The following is an 18,877-nucleotide window of genomic DNA, read 5'->3' as shown; positions in this document are numbered from 1 at the left end:
GTTTAATTTCAGTTTTTTTAACATTAAATAGAGTGAAAAAAGATTAATTTTAAACCACTTATATACTTTAATTAAAACAATTGTAGGAATTAAATTAGTTTTTTTATTCTTACTTAATAAATATATTTGTCTTGAAAAAAAACAAAAGTGTCTAAATTATAGACACTGTCATCTTGCTTTATAACAGATTACGATTTCTTAAAAACACAAGTGTTTAAATTTTAAACGCTATTACGTCTTGCTTTGAAGTAGATTTGATTCCGTTAAAAACAAAAGTGTCTAAATTTGAGACACTATTACGTCTTGCTTTATAACAAATTTGGGTTTCTTAAAAAGAAAATTGTCTTAATTTTAGACACTATCACGTCTTGCTTTACAGTAAATTTGGTTTCGTTGAAAACAAAAGTGTCTAAATTTTAGACACTATTATGTCTTGCTTTATAACATAATTGGTTCCATAGAAAAAAAAAGTGTCTAAATTTGAGACACTATTACGTTTCATTTTACAACAGATTTGGTTCCCTACAGAACAAACTTGTCTAAACTGTAGACACTTCTTGTTTTGATGTCAATACTTGTATGGCTCGGTTCATGAATAAAATCTTTCAATTTTACATACAAATTGCCTTCTTACATGCAATAATAGTCTTGAATCAAAATAATAACATAATTTTTTTATGAACAATATTGCCCCTAATTGAATTTTGAAGGACTTAAAATTTTTCCAATCCAATATAAAAAATTAATTTGTCCATTACAAGATTTGCAAATTTAATTCATCTCGGCCAACTTGTACTATAAATACACAAAAAATACTTTGAGTATATAATCGTTCGATGGCTGTGTGGGTAAAAATATGCGTTTGTAATTAGGAAATAGTAGGTTCGAGTCTCGGTAAAGACAACAAAAACAGAATTAGGTTCTTTCAGGATAAGTAGCACTTGCGATAATAATAAAATCATGAAAATCTAATAACAATATAACATCAATAAATTATATAATTTTTTTTTTTTCAATTAAAAAATTTTTAAAATAACTTCCTACGTCTTGAGTTATACTAACATTGCTTCTATTTTATGAAAAAAAGTTTTGAAAATAAAATGAAGTTTTGATGAGCGACAATATGGTCCAAAAAAAAAAAATGTTATTATTTCGATTCAAGACTATTTCTACTATTTCTACTACTCTTTTTTATAATAAATTATTTATTTTTATTTTCACACGAAATAAAAATCCATATTTTGCATTTTTTATAAAACAATTTATTTTTATATTTTTTATATAAATTTTGGTAAGCAGTTTTCAAAGTCACCTCTGCAACGCGAGATGCCACATCCGTTGAAGTTGCTAAATTATTATTTATTAAATGTTTAAACAATTACAATATGCTGACTACTGTGGGAACCATTGTATTTCATTGGTGCAAGAAATGGCACCACTTTTCATCCCTACCTAATAATTAAATTTTATGGGAATAATTTTATTTTTAATTTTAAGGAGCGTCACTCTCGTGATAACTTTTATTCGGCCAACATCTAACTAAATTTAAAATCATTCTAATTTTATTTGAATTAAATACTTAATAAAATTTCATAAATTTATAATAAAAATTATTGATCATTTTAATTGATAAAAATATAAATAAAATAAATTTAATTCATTTAAAGAAATTAATAACAAATAAATAATATTATCAGTGCATTAAAACTTAATTAAATAACTGTGACAAATAATTATTCCTTCAAATTTTACCCTTCCTAAATCCTAACATTTACTGTGAATTTTTCCGGGGTGTTGTTTTCTGTGCTACGAGTTGTGTTACCTATTGGATTATTCGAAAAGTTTCAACATCATCAGGTGACCATCCGATTTGACACGCTCTCTATAAATTACTTTTGGATAAACCACAATAAACAAGGTAGAATCTACAAAATTTACACATTCCCTCCTAACCCGTAACCCTGTAGGGAATAACAAAATACGAGGATTTCAAATAAAACGGTAAATACCAAGTTGATTGAATTAAATTAGTCCTAATAAATTACATTATTATTTCTCAAGTTAAATATTCTTCTTTTCTTTTGTTATTTCATAGACTAATTTAATTAAATCAACCTGGTACGTAACAACACTAATGTTTTTCTTCAAGACAAATATATTTATCGAATAAGAAAAAAAAACTTTCAATTTCATGTTTAAAATACTCAAACTATACCTAGAAATTTTATAATCGAGAATTTTTTTTTTCTAATGAGACATATTTTTTTCTCCAACCAAACTGTTTTTTACTCCTTCTAAATGTTTTTTTTTTCCTATACAAAAAGTTCTATTTTACAGAATTTTTTCTCTCGAAAAGTCTGTATTATAAAGCACAAAACGATAGTAAATTAAGCGATATTTGATAGAAATTTCCTCACTTACAAGCGTCAATATATTTTCCGGCCCTATACCTGTGTGTGAAAGTTGTCAACTTCGACATATTTAAAAAAAAAAAAAAAATAGCACGAAAATTTCTAAATAATTTATCGAAATGAATAACTATTCAAGCTTTCATTTAACCCAAAAAAATGAAAAATTTAATAACTTATTAATATTTAATAATTACAAAATGTATTAAGAAAGTCAAAACAGCTCACCAAATTAGTTTTTAATGCAATCAATTCGTTGTAGTAATCTTGTACAAAATTTTTTTTTTTCTTCTTGCTTTTAGCAAATTTATTTGCACATGAATCCTCGAGAAAGATCCGTCTCAATTAGTGATGACATCATCCTATGGTCCCTAGTTTCTGATTCAATAAATTACAATTTCACTGCACTTATGCAGAAATTTTTCATTAAAATTCTATAAAATTAATTCAATAACTACAGGCCATATAGGGTGCCCCGTAAGTACCACACGTCATATATTCTAATTGTGATTACCTGTGTTATCACTTTTAAAAGTATTTACTTGGCTTCTTAATTACTTTTTAATTAAAAAACGTGGTCAAGAAACTAATTAAAAGAGAGATTATACAGATAATAATGTAGCCAACCCAAAACAGACTCAAGAAAATGATCGAGCACGTGACTTCGGACGCCATGATGATAATAACTCGCAACGCTTGATTCTGATTGGTCAACTAACAGTCGTAGATCAAAAATTCCATAAATTTGTAAATTTTTTACAAGTTCTTTAAAAAATTTATAAACTAATTTTTTATATTTTGACCTTTCTTTTCCCTATAAATTAATGTCATGAAAAATTTGACAAAAATTTTATGGAATAAAAAAAAAATACCTTTCCATAAAGTCAGTGCTTTATTACAAAAAAAATAAAACCATATAAACAAATAATTTTGCAATAATATTGTGGGCATCGCTAGATTATTTTAAAGCTACAGTCAAATTTTCAAGCTGATTTATTGATTTTTGAACAGATAATATATTATTTATTTATTTATTTATTAATTTATTATTTATTTATTTATTTTTTTTATTGTTTGATTGTTCACCCAGAGGAACGTCGTGTTTTCTTCGGCTTCGACCGCACTGCCAGTTATTGCATCTGGACCCTCAATTAATACTGGAATTTACCACATCAGTTAGGGTCTTATCTATAATTGAATATATACCACTTGATAGTCCAAAGTCTCTAGCTAAACACTTGTTAGATAGTTTTGACAACTTTTCGTCTCTTAAACTTTTTTTTTATATTCGTTTGACGAATACAATGGTCCACCTGCGTTATGATTCATTACGGATCGGCGAAATATAATGCTGAATCTTCTCTGGGGAATGTTTTACCAATTTCTTGAGCAAGTTTCAAAAATCTATCTGTAGAAATTCTAAAAAGTAGATAAATATTATACGTGTTTGAACTTTTATTCTATACATAGTAAAAAATAGTTTCGGAATTAAAAAAAAATTTTTACGATGAAGTGGGGGGCTGCGTTCAGCCTTAGCAGGTCCACAATCAATACTTTCATTTATTCAACAAAAATTTATTTGTTGAATCAGTTCTACAAACAACAAACAAATTACAAGCTTTTTTTTTATTATGTACATAAAGCGAAGAAAGAATTAATTGATTAAAAAAAAAAAATTACTCGATCAATATAAATGTTACAGGATAGCATGCACATAAATTGCACGAAATTATAGGAATATTTTGCTCATATTCAAGAAATTTGTACTATTCTGTATTTATGACACCACAAACTCATAAAAAAGAATATATAAGTTTGCAAAATTTATTTCTTCCGTATATTCCAAGATGTGAATGTTTGAAAACAACTTGAAAATATGGTTAAGCTGCTGTTCAAAAAAAGGGTGAAACCAGATAAACAGCTACATTGTTATTAAGTTAATTCATATTATTGACGATACGATAAAGATGAAAAATTTCATGCAAACACAGGGAAAAATCCATACACATATACATATTACTATCAATTTTATTGACTATTTTTCCGACTATTTTGTGACTTCAGAAAAATTAAAACAACTGATGTATTAATTAAAAAAAAAAAATAGTTGTCAGCCGTTAGACTTACAGGTTAATTATTTTATTATCCAATAAACCAATCTTGCCTGATATATATTTGATTGATCCAATTTACTCAGCGAACTTAAGACAAACTATAGGAAGGATGGGAGATAGTACCGTATTTTGAGGAGGTGCAAAAGGTAGCTGAAAAGGACGCAAAAAACAATATACAAATACAGATATGAATTGATAATGAATTAATTAGATCAACACATAAATTTATATTTGAGCAATGTTGTATATTTATTAATAAAAACACCAGAATTTTAATTAATCACAAAATAAATAATTTTTATTCATCAATTTTAATAATTATCACATAAAAAAGACAAATTAACTTCAAATAATTTCATTTTTGATAATCAGTCTATTATTATACATCTAACTGTTCATTAGTCATGTTCACAATCATTTTTGTTATTGCAAAATAAAATTAACCTTACATATAAAAAACAAATTGAATATCAAACAAAAATCATTGTCATTTTCAGGTCTAACAACTTTTTTTTTTTTTTTTTTGTTTCAATTAATTTATTTCTCTATTAATTTTAAAAATATTGTTTTGCATTGTTCAACCATTACTTTTTTTCATAACAAATTTTTTAACACCGATAAATAAAAAAAATACAGACAATCAGCTGCTGGACTGATTTAATGCGTAGATGTAAATATACATATACATTAGACTGTTTCAAAAAAAAAAAAAAACATTTTTTTTTTTCTCTCCCACCCCCTAAAATCTTAGTATTCAACAAGGCAAACAATCTACTATTTTCAATTTTTTTTTTTTTTTTTTTTTTAATGTCGCTCATCGACTTTGAATATTTTCCATTTAAAATACATGTAAGCAGAGTGTTCATTTTATACTTTTGTTCATAACTTCATCAATTTTCAAGCTAGAGACTTGAAAATACGACCGTTCGATAGCTTGAGAAAAAGCTTCAAAACACATATTGAAAAAAAAATTTCAATTAACTGTTTCGCGGCTAGAAAACTTTGTAGACGTTTATTTCTAAAAAAACGATAATTTATTAGGCATATAAGATAAAGTATCTAAAGCTTTTTAATGAAGCTTTCTAAATAATCATATTGAATTCAAATATATTGATTATTTTGAGAGTTATGATTTTCTGGAACACTTAGATGAAAACAGCATTTATTCGTTTATAAAAAAATTGCACAAATAACACTGTTTTTTTTTAAATGTTTCAGAAAATCATAACTCTCAAAATAATCAATATATTTGAATTCAAGATGATTATTTAGAAAGCTTTATTAAAAAGCTTTAGACACTATATCTTATATGCTGAATTTTTATTTTTTAATGAATGCCCAAAGGTCTTCGAATAAATAAATTATCGTTTTTTTAGAAATAAATGTTTACAAAGTTTTCTAGCCGCGAAACAGTTGATTGAAAATTTTTTTTTCAATATGTGTTTTGAAGCTTTTTTTTCAAGCTTTCGAACGGTCGAATTTTCAAGTCTCACAGCTAAAAAGAATGATGAAGTTATGGTAAATGAACACTGTGCTTACATGTATTTTTAAATGGAAAATATTCAAAGAATCGACTGAAAAAAAAAAAAATTGAAAATAATAGAGTATTTGTCTTGTTGAATACTGGGATTACAGAAGTGAAAGAAAAAATTTTATTTGAAACGGTCTAATATACATATATATCCATATACACAAAAATCATACAGCGCATGCTTGATGACAGTTCGACGGTTTAGTGTTTACTCCTACAACGATAACTGGTGTGTTGGATGTCGTTGTATGTGTTATTTTTCTTTAGAGGAGGTAAGTTTGTCGCATTATTTCATGTTGAAATAGGCAGAAAATTAAAAAGTTTGCTGCATTATTTCAACTATGTTCCAAATAAGTACTTTCTAACCTATATTCAGTGTGACAAACTAGTTTTTCTCGAGTACGGATAGTAAAAAGTATTAAATAAAGCAACTTACAACTGATGAGCTTGAGGATATTCTAAGTTCGTTTTGTCAAAATTAAAAGTTTTAAAGACAAAGTGTCAAAGCGATTGACGTCATCAAATATTCTAGAAAGTTTTCAAATATTCTAGAACTTTCTAGAATGTCCGTTGAGGTCACTGGTTCTGTACGTTAGACAACGACGTCACCAATTTAGAATGTTCTCAAACATCTTAAAACAATTTAGAACATATTGAGAACAATTCAGAACAATTTAGAACATTTTAAAACAATTTAGAACATCTCAGAACAAAGTAGAACAATTTAAAACGATTTAGAACAATTTAGAACATTTCAAAACATTGGAGAATAAATTAGAACAATTTAAAACAATTTAGAACATTTTCAATCAATTTAGAACATTTTAGAACGATCTAGAATATTCCGTTATCAACCAACCTTTCATCGTTTTTAAATTTGATATTTTCCTCTCTCACTCTTAATATACTCTATCCTTTTTTACGTTGAATATTGTAGTAAGCAGCCCTTCTACGCAATAAATAATATTCCAGTTTTTTTTTTCCTTCAAGGTCTTTAATTTTAAAAACGTTAAAAAAAAGGAAGAATCTGGAATGTGTAACGTTGCTGCTACTCGTTATTTCATCATTCTAAAAAGTCGATATTTCTCCTTTTACTTTTCAAATCCGCAATGCTTTCTGACTCTGAAATTTTAGTAAACAAGCTACTACGCAATAATTTTTATTGTATAGTGGAGTCTAATAGCTTCTTTCATACTATAGAACGCCTTATGGTAATGGTTACGGACGGCCGGCTGACCAATTATCATGGCGCTGTATGGCGCAATGTAGACTGACAAAAAATGGATTCCTGCCCAGATCCGTCAACGGATATGACGCTCTTTTTTTGGTTTTTTCATTTCACTCCTACTGTCACCCGCGCCTAAAGATGTTTACACATCAAAAATTTCCAGATCTTGAAACTTTAGTGAAACGCTAAAAAAAAAAAACCGCTAAACAATAGTGCCAACCTTGTTAAATTATTGGAAAGAAATCCAGGTTGACGCCAATGTTCAGCCATTTTCATTTTAGAATAATAATAATAATAATGATTTTGATAACTGTTGATACCAGAAAGCTATTAATTTGTTTATTCAATGAGTTGTAATGTCCTGCGGTAAGCGCCAAACTTTTTTATTTTAGATAAATTATATATTCAGGGTCCTCTAACTGCTTTAACTGCTTTAACTGCTTTAATAAGTTCTTTGAAAAGTCTTAGAATAATTTCAAGTCACCAGCCGAAAAACTGTAAGTTATATTTATTCAATATTCCATTGATTTATTTTGCTCAAATATTCTCACTTATATTCACATAATATTTGGTTACATAAATTATTAATTTAAACTCATTACAATCATCTTGGATTTAACTTGTAATAAATTCCTCCCACATTGTCTAAGTTGGCTTGTTCTTTTAATTTAAATTCAAGTGCAAGCTTTGTGTTAAATTATTTAATCAAATAAATATTGAATAAAGTAAATTATAGTTGGCTGATTTAAGCGATAATTTGCTTGTTAAAAATATTTAATTATTTTAAATATAAAAATCAACGACCTCGTGGTCATGAATTTGGTTTTAGCTACGACCTGTAAAGTATAGTAAAGCGTTTATGTAATTATTAAATCAAACATATGTAAAAGTGATCTTCGTTATAATTTTTATTGTAAATTCAGTGTTACACAAGTGCGTCAATTATCTCAAGGTACACGTCGGTCAAAATTTAACTATCTGTTACTGAACATCAATACCATTGGTAAAGTTGTGGTATTTTAATAATAAATTTACCATTTTATTTAACATTATAATTTTTGTGTTTGACTCAAGTTTTTATAAATTATTTGTGTTTAATTTGTATACTATTCTCGCGTGTTTTTCAGGTTCCTTTTTACCTCTCCCTACATTACGCATTTTTTTTATCTCCCTACCCTTCTTTCTTAAGTGAGCAGGATAAACAGGGCTAATTAAATTACATATCAGGCAGGATTATTTTATAGGGCAATATTGGGTTGTGAATCTCAAATTGTTGGATGTGGAATTCTCGCCAATGAAACGAGACACACTGTTAAATGGTTATTCAAAAGTTTTAAAAATATTCATAGTGTTGACGTTACAAGCAAAATTCAAAGTTTGATCACTGATAAAGATCTTTTGTCTTGGTCAGTTATTGATGAAGTTTTTAGCCATTGTTCAACTTTGCTTCGTAATTTTCACACAAAAACGACTTTTAAATCAAATCGTACAACACAGAAAATGAATATAACTTCAAAAAAAGTTAAAGTGTATTTAGAGTTGATGTGCAAAATGTGCATGAGTTATTCAGAACAAATTTATGATAAAATTTATGATAAAAGTTTACTAAAGTTGAATCTAAAAATCGAAAAGTCTTGGACCATTTCAACGTTATTTGGCATTGTAACAGAAAATAAAGGAGTAGATATGGTATGAACAAAGTTGTCAATTTGAATAATTATACAACTAATGTAGTAGAATCCAATAATGCGCAATTGAAAAAACCAGAGTGGATAAAACCAAATGATGCATCAGCGAGTGCAGTGACTAATTTAATGAACTGGATATATAGTCGGAAAAATCAGCAAAAACAAAATCATGCTTACCTAAAAATCAAACTAAATGTATAAACAATTTCAATTAATACCGTTGAAGGTCAATACTTTAATGAATTGTCACCATTTGCATTGAAATTAGCAAAACCAGCTTTCGAGCAATATCCATTAATTAAGCTGGAAATTTTGAATTTGCAAAATAAAATATGTATGTTAGAAAGAGATGACGACGTGCGTATTGTAACAACAACAAGTTGTACTTGCCATAGATGGGTTACATGGTTGTTAGTTTGCAAGTACATACTGGCAACGCGTGAGCTTTTTGATCGACCATTATTTTCAATTGAGCTTTGTACACGTTGGCTTAAATCACCTACATCTAGTGTAGATGTAGAAATTAAACTATCTACAATAACAGTTTATGTTTAAACTTCAAAGAAAAATATAAGCTTTGAGCAGCTTGATTAATTATTCCAACAATGATAAATTCTTAAAAACTGACAAAGAATTTAATATATTACAAAAAAATGATCATACAGTTGCTGAAGCAACTGTGTTTTCCCTGCGGGGGGAATTTTAATTTCTTCTTTAATATATATTAAAATTCGTGACTACAAATTTATTTCATTCTCTATTGTTACAATGATTATTGTTACAGCTAAAATTTATTTAATTTTCATTCATTTTGCTTGTTCCTTCTAATGGGTCATCTCCATGTCCAGAATCGCTTTCTTCTAACCTTTTAAACTTTCTGTTTTTATTCATTTTGTTGTATTATGATTTTAGCCTGTCAATGTTAAATATTTATTACAAAATTGTCGAGTTCGATTGTATTTATTCTATATACTTTTTTCTCTTGGTTGAATCAGGATCTAACGTTTTAGTTGTTGCTGAAGTCGTCATTATATTCTTAATTTTTTTATATTCATTTATTTTCAATTCCTTTAATACTATCACATCACCCTTTTTTCCCTAGAAATTTTCTGCCTTTTCATTCCATATAGTTAGTTCAATCTAAAATATATTTTCTTTGGTAAATTTATTATCTTTATTTAGTTTAATCAAACTTTTTTTCATTTAAATTTTATTTTACTTCATAATCACTGTCGTCTGCTAATGTTATTGTTCTTTATTTTAATAACCGTCCTGACATTGCATATATAAATTCCACTTTATTTATTGCTATTATGATTGCGATGATATCTAAATAATGTCGACATAATGATCATTATTATTATTGAATAGTTTTCTTTTTTTTTTTTTTTTTCGCTAAAATTATTTTGCCTGCAAATGAATTAATTGGTAGATGTACAATTTCTTGTATTTTTTTAATCTCGAAATTAATTTTTGGTAATTTTCATTTTCCTTATCGTCATCGAATTTTATATTAGCTTCTACTGGTATGATTATTTCTTTATTATTTATTGATGGGTATTGTTCATCAATTTTTCTCAATAATCCTCCAGTGATCGTATATATTTTGTTTAAATTGAATATTTAATAATTTATCATGTTATTAAATTTTTTTTAAATCTTTTTGTTGAAAAATCTTGATGAAAAATATGATTTTTCCATGATATTTTGCTATACTTTTCTTTTTTGTTTACTCATATTTTTTTAATATTTTCCTATAATTATCGTATTTTTTTTTATATTCAGTGATTTTTCTATATTTTCGTTTATTCGTTTATATATTCTTTATTTTTCTATATTTTTCTTCATTTTCCATATTCATCTTGTTTAGCTTAATTAAGGGACTTAGAAATTTTTTAAGGGGGGGGGGCATAATTGATATGTTCCCTTATTTATCGTTTTCTTCTTTATATTCAGTCACTTTTCTATATTTTCCTTTATATTTACCGATTTTTCTTTGATATTTTCCTATATTCTCTTTTATATTTACTGATATTTTCCCATATTTATCGTTTCTTTCTTTATATTCAGTCACTTTTCTATATTTTTCTTTATATTTTCTATATATATTGTATTGGTTAAGATTAAGAGACTTAGAAAATTTTTTGGGGGGGTGTCTACCATGATTGAGATTTAAAGACTTAGGAAATTTTTCAGGGGGGGTGTCTACCATGGTTGGGGGGGGGGGTCCAGAAGAAAAGCGAAAACAATAGGAAATTAAAATTCCCTAAAAAAAAAAACGGGTGAGAATGGATACCAAAATCCCAAAGTAAGTGATAAGTTTTTAAATTAATTAGTGTATGTGAATTGGTGCGAATCGAAGTGAATGAATGGTAATGATTTTTGATGAATGTGAATTAAGGTGAATTGAAGTGTTTAAATGTTAGTCGATGAATGTGAATTGACGTGAATGAATGAATATTAATTAAAGTGAATGATGAGCGATGAATGGAAATAGATGAATGTTAATCAATAAATGGCGATGAATAATAATAAATTTGAATGAAATGGAAATTGGAATATTTATTTATTTATTTATTTGGTTATTTATTTATTTATTTATTTATTTATTTTCAGCCTTTATATTGAGGTTGATGCTGGTGTCTAGGTGCCACTTGAGTGGCACAATGTTATGGGACAGGAAATACTCCGTGACATTGTCAAAGTGGCAAAGGCCATAAATGAGCCGCCATCAGAGGGAACCTTTTATGTTGACAGCATCGGCATTAAAACCGTATTTATGGAAATAATTGAATCTAACCTCGAATATTATTATCTGTCAATATCAAAGTGTTAAAACAAATTGTTATCTAAACAAATGCCACTGACACGTCATATGAGTCTCTTCCTGAGAAAGTACCACTATCATATTGTGGTCACGTTAAAATCACCATTATGGTGCAAATAGCTGTTCTTTTTATTATGCACAAGAACAGGATATTCATCAGCAAAACGTCATGGCAACTAGTTATTTTTTGTATATTATTTTTTAAAAAAAAGACCTAGTAACGTTTGTTTGGGCATGTGGCCCGCGTTACCCTTTTTTGTTGGGTCATAGCAACCCTTGTAACTAATACTCTCAGATTCATAGTGTTACGTACCAAGTTGAAAAATTAAAATTTACTTATGAAATAACAAAAAAAGAAAGAATGTTTAAAGCCAAAATTTAATAAGTAAATAATCATAGAATAATTATAATAAATCAACTTGGTATTTCACGTTAAAATTAAAAATCCTCTTATTTTGTTATTCCCTACAGGGTAACGGGTTAGGAGGGAATGTGTATAAATGTAGATCTACCTTTGTTGTAAGAATAATCCGAAACAATTGTTGTTGAGAGCGTGTCAATCTGGATGGTCGCCTGTTGTTGTTGATAGTTTCGAATAATCCAAACGTAAAATGAATTCAAAGCACAGAAAACAACACCCCGGAGAAATGTCACAGTCAATAATGTTTTATATAGAATTAGGGAAGGTTAAATAACACAGGAAATAATAATTTATCACAAGAATTAATTAGTTTAAATTCACTCGAAAAATGTTATTTATTTAAAACGTAAAAGTTCAATTGATTTTATTTAATTTTTATCAGATGTAATTGATTTAATTTTAATCTTAATTTTAAATTTTTAATTTAGTTTCAATGATTTGAATAGAACGAAAGTTGTCGCAAGAGTGAAGCTCCTTAAAAATTATAAATAATAATTCCCTTGAAAATTTAAATTAAAAGTAGGGATGATCTTAGGTGGTAACATCTTTGACCAATCAAAATTGATGGTTCTCATGATAGTCAGCATTTAATTGTTGCTGAGATATTATTCTAAATAATTAATAAATTCAACGGATGTTAAATATCGAGTTGCTGATTTAAAAATGCAACTGTGGCTTGAGAAAATAAAATTTAAAATGAAAAATTATATTGAAAAGGTAAATAATATTTAAATAAAAAAAATGTCCATGATGCTAAAAGTGAAATATAATTATTAAAAATAAAAAGAAAAAATTTATGTGCTACTCGATATTGTTCTCTATCTCTTGAATTTACCAAATATTATTTATTAATTAATTATTTTTAAATATAAAATTACCAGTACGTAACAATAGTTTAGATGGAATGAAATTTTCAAAAAAAACAAACATTTCCCAAAAATCGATATTTTATTTTTTTTTTCAAAAACTGTTATTTACAGGAGAAAAGTTCATGATAGTTTTTATAGAATTTTTAGAGGCGCTTCTTTCGAGCTATGAACGAATTCTCCAAGTTCAGTCGTTCAAAAGTTATAGACTTTTTTTTTTTTGGATGATAAATTCAATGCTGCGGAAAAAAAAAAAATTTATGGGTGATACATACAAATAAACTATATTGGCTATAATTATATGGTTACATAATCATGAGACCCGGTAGGGTCTTTCGTTAAAGTTGTTCAAAAATGAGAAGATGCCGGGGATATATGTCTTTTAAGTTCGTGTGTGTGACGTCATTGATTTATAGTCAAGTCCATATCTTTTGATTGAGCAATCGAAAAAAAAAAATAACAACAGTTTGACTATATAAATCGAGGTTCCTCTTTCAAATGAGCCTATTATCGGATTTTTTGGTGCCTTATTTAAAAAGATATAAATATATGATAAACCGGCCCCCCGTTTTTTTGTAAAAAAGAAATTTCTGTCGATTTTGTCGATATTTGAAGTTTTTACCAAGTTGGCGTCCTGTATCTGATAAATTCGCCCCAGAATATTGATTGGTCAACCTGCTCTATCTGATTAGCAGTATGTCATATGGCAGCGAAAGTTTAAAAATGGCGTAGCGATGCAGCGCGCACCATACCTTGTTTTTTATCATTTCCTGTGATTTCTAGGGCCTCTCATTATTATTACTAATCAAAATAATAGTTGTATGAAACGACTCATGTTAAAGATTGTAAGTACATTAGTTAACAAATTAACATTGGCAAGCACAACTGTAGTTGCGTACGCTGGTTATTGCGCAGGATTGTTTTGCCAATATTTTTGAATCTTTGCTGCGATCTGCGATACTGCAAGGCAGTATTAAACGTATGACATTGTCAGACATTATCGTCAAACTATCCAACGCTGAACACTGCCTCAAAATATTGCGGTAAAACGTTTGGATTTGCTTTATATTTTATTGTTGTGTGTGTGCTACTACGAAGTTGCCATATTTTATGAAAGAAAAAAAACAATCAACGAATTTTGAACTATTCAATTGTCAGTATTTGTAATCATTGTTGAAATAATACATATACAATAATAATACATAATACATAAATAACAGTATTTTATAAGAATATTATTGATACATAGTGTATTAGCTTTCAGTGTCTGTACTTTTTACCAAGTTAATTATAAAATAATAATATTTATTGATGATAGTAATATATAGAGCTTTTAGTGCCCCTACTTTACACGAAGTTAACTCTCGATGCGATCTGAAATACTTCCACGAATTCCCAGTCAGTATTTTAGATCATAGTGTGACAAAAATTATTTACCAATCAACTAGTTATATTAAATTTGTAGCTATTGTTGGAATAATATTCATAATATGATAATATTCATTGATGATAACCATATATAGAGCTTCTAGTGCCTCTAATTGATGCAAAATTAAAGACCGCAGCAAGAAAATAATTGGTGTATATACCGAAAAACGTAGCTTCAGACAGTATTTTAGATCGCAGTAAAGTGAATATTGATAGATGACGTAAGACATCTGCGTGCGCCGTTTGTTGATATTTTTTTTAAAAATATGCCATCGTAATGGTAAATTAACGGCCTTGCCACTAAAATCGGTATCACTCTGAACTATATAAATTTCTAATGGATTTTTTATTTTTTTATTCCACTTATACTTTTAAAATCATTTTTTTATTTTTTTTTTTTTTTGGTAATACAATCATTCATGGATTGATTGATTATTTTTACTTTTGAGCTGAATGTTTAAACAAAAGAAGTGAAATAATATACAAAATCAAAAATATAATTTCTGTAAAAAACAAACTCGTTAAAGTTGTTCTTTACGTTAGCTTAGTACTACTGTATATACTAAATTTCTATTCAATTTAACAAAAAAAAAATAAAGAATTCAAACAAACGATGATAAATAAGTTAGGAGAATTAAAGCGGCCTGTGTTTGAAAAATAAAATCGAAATAAAAAAATATCACGTTTTATCCTTATTACACAAACAAACTTTAACGCCGCGGTTTTCCTCACAATTCCAAGATTAGGTTTTTCAGACGAAAACTTTCCAGCAAAGATGCAATTTGATGATCAACAATCTCACTATTTTGCATATATCTGGTTATTGGATCAACTTTTCAGCTTGTCTTTAGATGAGCTTGATATTAGATTTTTTGGTATTTGCAGGGTATTTCATATAAATTTTTTTGGAAACGTAAATTATATTTCTGTTTTTCTTTATTTTTTTGATAACTTCACCTTCCTTTACAGTTATCACAACTCTAGTACAGCTGTAATTGAGTTGCTGATGAATAACAATCAATCAATCAATGCAAACGACAAATATTCTTGTTTACCTGTGTTCACGCGAGCTCCTCTAATGTGTGTCGTCACAGAGATGACCAGTAACCACTGCGCATCTCTGTTATTCACTGTCCAATCAGCGCACACTAGAGAAACTCTCATATCGTCACAACAACGCTCGGCTTACACGGTACGTTGCCGTAACTATTCGAGTCTCTCGTTCATCATCGAGGATCTCCGGCCAACTTCGAGTTCAACATCAAGCAAGTCTCCAAGCAGCGTTCTGGAGTCACTTGCGTTTTGGTTATTCTACAATACACACCACATTATTTTTCATCCATTTATACCTGGTGATACACACCAAGTATAATTACTTTTGAGTTATTTTCACGTTGGGCAAAAGGTATACAACCTTTTGCAGAGTATATTTATTGAGTAATATCACCCTTTTGTACATATTTTTCCCTATTAAATAAACACTAATATTAAACCACAAGTTCATCATTTCCTGTCACATTTATTTCATCCCTTTATACAGTCCACATCCTGGCGCAAACATTTGGTCCTTCTCGAGCAAAAGTAAATTCAATGTGTTCCCGAAATGGTGATATAAAACAAGTGAAAATTGAGTGTGTAATTTTTGAGTTATTGTGAGTGTAAATCGGAGCATCACGAGGTAAAATTTGAGAGTGTTGAGAGACCTCATAGGGAGTGAAAAAAAGCACATCACCACGAGGTGGTGATGAAATGATATCTTATCTTGTTGCTAAAAAAAGGAACAAGTATCCAGGGTGGATAGATATCATTTTTTATAATCGAGAGAATTCTTTTTCATTCTCCACGCGACAACTTCCGGTGTGGTTTTAGCTTAGCGAGACCGCATGGTCAAAACTTGAAAAAAAAAATATTAATCATGCTGCTTGAAAAAAAAAAAGAGAGTGTGAGAGAATGAGAGAGAGAGAAAAGCTTAGTTATTTTTTTTTCTTCCACACGGTCGTTTTGTCTAGTCTTTTTCGAGATTAAACGTGATGCTCACGATGTGTGTTAAAAATCCAACCCATGTCATCCAGTTAAATATCCAACATCCAACTATTTTTGTCATTTGTTCTGTGTGATCCTGAATGATAAGAGTATGAGTGGTTGGGATGTAGTAATATATTGGTCAAAAAATTAAGGGTTACTGTAAAATAATGTATAGTAACAAATGAGTAATTTTTTTTCAATATATTAAAGGTTATGGCGCAGCAAGATCCAGAAGGTCAACCAGGGCCATCAAAGGACGACACTGGTGACGTGAAATCACCTCTATTTGAGGCAGCTTTGTCACCGGAGGAGCTTTTGGCCAATCAACGGGCAGCCGCTATAAGAAACTGCCTCAGTGACGCCTATGTTTCCCAGCAGATCTTGAGCGAGCGTTTGATTCGTATTTACAACTGGGTGAACAATGGCGTGAAGGAGAAGAAGGTCTTCTCAGCCAGTGAGCTGTCGGTCAGAGAGTCTGAGACTGACCGAATCTATCAACAATACAGCGATGCACACAAAATGATACAACAGCAGCTGTTACACCTCCCAAGAGAGCATCGAGAAGCTGAGCAATCTGCCAGGTCTTATTGGTTGAATACCAAATAGATCACTGTTGAAGAGGGGTATTTTGAGACCTCAGCTTTGCTCAAAGACAAGTTGTTTCTCTTAAGACCACCACCCAGTGCCGCAGTAGTTCAGAACATAAATGAAGTACCACCACTTGATGTCCCAACTTTTGCTGGTGATTACACTACGTGGTTAGGCTTTGCGGACATGTTTGATCAGGTCGTAATACAAAGACCTGGCTTATCAGACATTTCCAAATTCAGGCATTTGCTTTCGGCACTGGATGAGAGGACTAAGGAGAAGATCAGTGACATCGCAGTTACTGGTGACAACTTCTTCTTAGCCTGGGACAAGCTCAAAAGAGATTATGGTAATCCAAGGAGGATGGTAACAGCAGAATTGTCAAACATGTTTGACCATTTAAAGATGTCAGCACCATGTGCTCAAGAGTTGTCACGAATAATCTTTCGTGTAGATCATTCATCAGTAGCACTACGCAAATTGGGTCGTCCTGTTGATTATTGGGACGACATCATTGTATATAGAGTTAGCAGGTTATTGCAAAACTCCTTGGCAGCCTCCTGGGAGAAGAAGATAGCAAACACCACTGAACCTCCATCCTGGTTGAAGTTTCGAAGCTATCTAACTTCTCAGGAAAGAGCCTTGGAGTTGGTGGAGCAGTTAAATACTTCTCTGAGTCCACAGAGTTCATTGCGAACTCATCATGGTGCAACAACATCACCACCAGCTAACACATACTATTGTGAACTCTGCAAAAGCAACTCACACAACTTGGTGAGGTGCCAAAAATTCATTGATATGTCACCTGTTGCCAGAGAGGATTTCGTTAAAACAAAAAAGGCGAAATTCTTCTGTTTCAACTGCCTGAGCTCTCATGCAGTTGCACACTGCAAGATAACACAGACGTGCAGGAGATGTCCTGGGCAGAGGCACCACACCATGTTGTGCTACAAGAGCAGGTCCAAGAGGGCCACAGAGCCAACACCATCATCATCATCAAAGCCAGCTACAGCTTCAGCACCAACATCTACATCAGCAGCAGCAGAGAAAAAAGTAAAAACAACATAAATATTTGGGTTTTTTTTTGCTGTTGTTGATTGAGGCCACAGTTGGCATTGTTATTAGAGCCTCTACTGTCTCGAGATGGTCTCGAGGCAATAGTTCATCGTTTTTTTGTGCCTGAACAAAAAAAAGACACACAAAGCACCAGAGCAACAATGACTTTTGTGATTTTGTACAACTCTCTCTATACTTTGCTATCGTTGATATATTCACTATTTTTTTTATATAATTAAAATCATTTTTTTTTATATACACGTAAAATCAATTATTATCAAACTTAAATTCATTCCTTGGTATATTTAAAATTATTTCATTATATATGTATATATTTAAAACCATTTTGATACATTATTATTTTTTTCTACATAAAATTCGAGCCAATAATTTATCAGTTAAATATTTAATTTAACATTGTTTTTTTTTACATTATATTTTGCAAAAATATTACTTGTTCGTGTGGTCAATATTCATCATTTATTTTTCTTTTTTTTACACATATATTGACACATACTTGATTAAAAAAAAAACAACAAAACTAAACATGCTGTTGTTTAATAAAATAAATATAAATTAAATGTACTTGATATTATCACGTTTCCTCTTCACCTTTCATCTCCATCTGCATCAAACTAGACGTAGTTTTTTATTGAGTAAATGTATATATGCATATATATACATGGGTGCACTGCAT

This window comes from Aphidius gifuensis, linkage group LG3 (genome assembly GCF_014905175.1).
Source record: "Aphidius gifuensis isolate YNYX2018 linkage group LG3, ASM1490517v1, whole genome shotgun sequence".
NCBI lineage: Eukaryota > Metazoa > Arthropoda > Insecta > Hymenoptera > Braconidae > Aphidius > Aphidius gifuensis.
The sequence above is the reverse complement of the archived record's forward strand: the minus strand, read 5'-3'. Positions refer to the sequence as shown.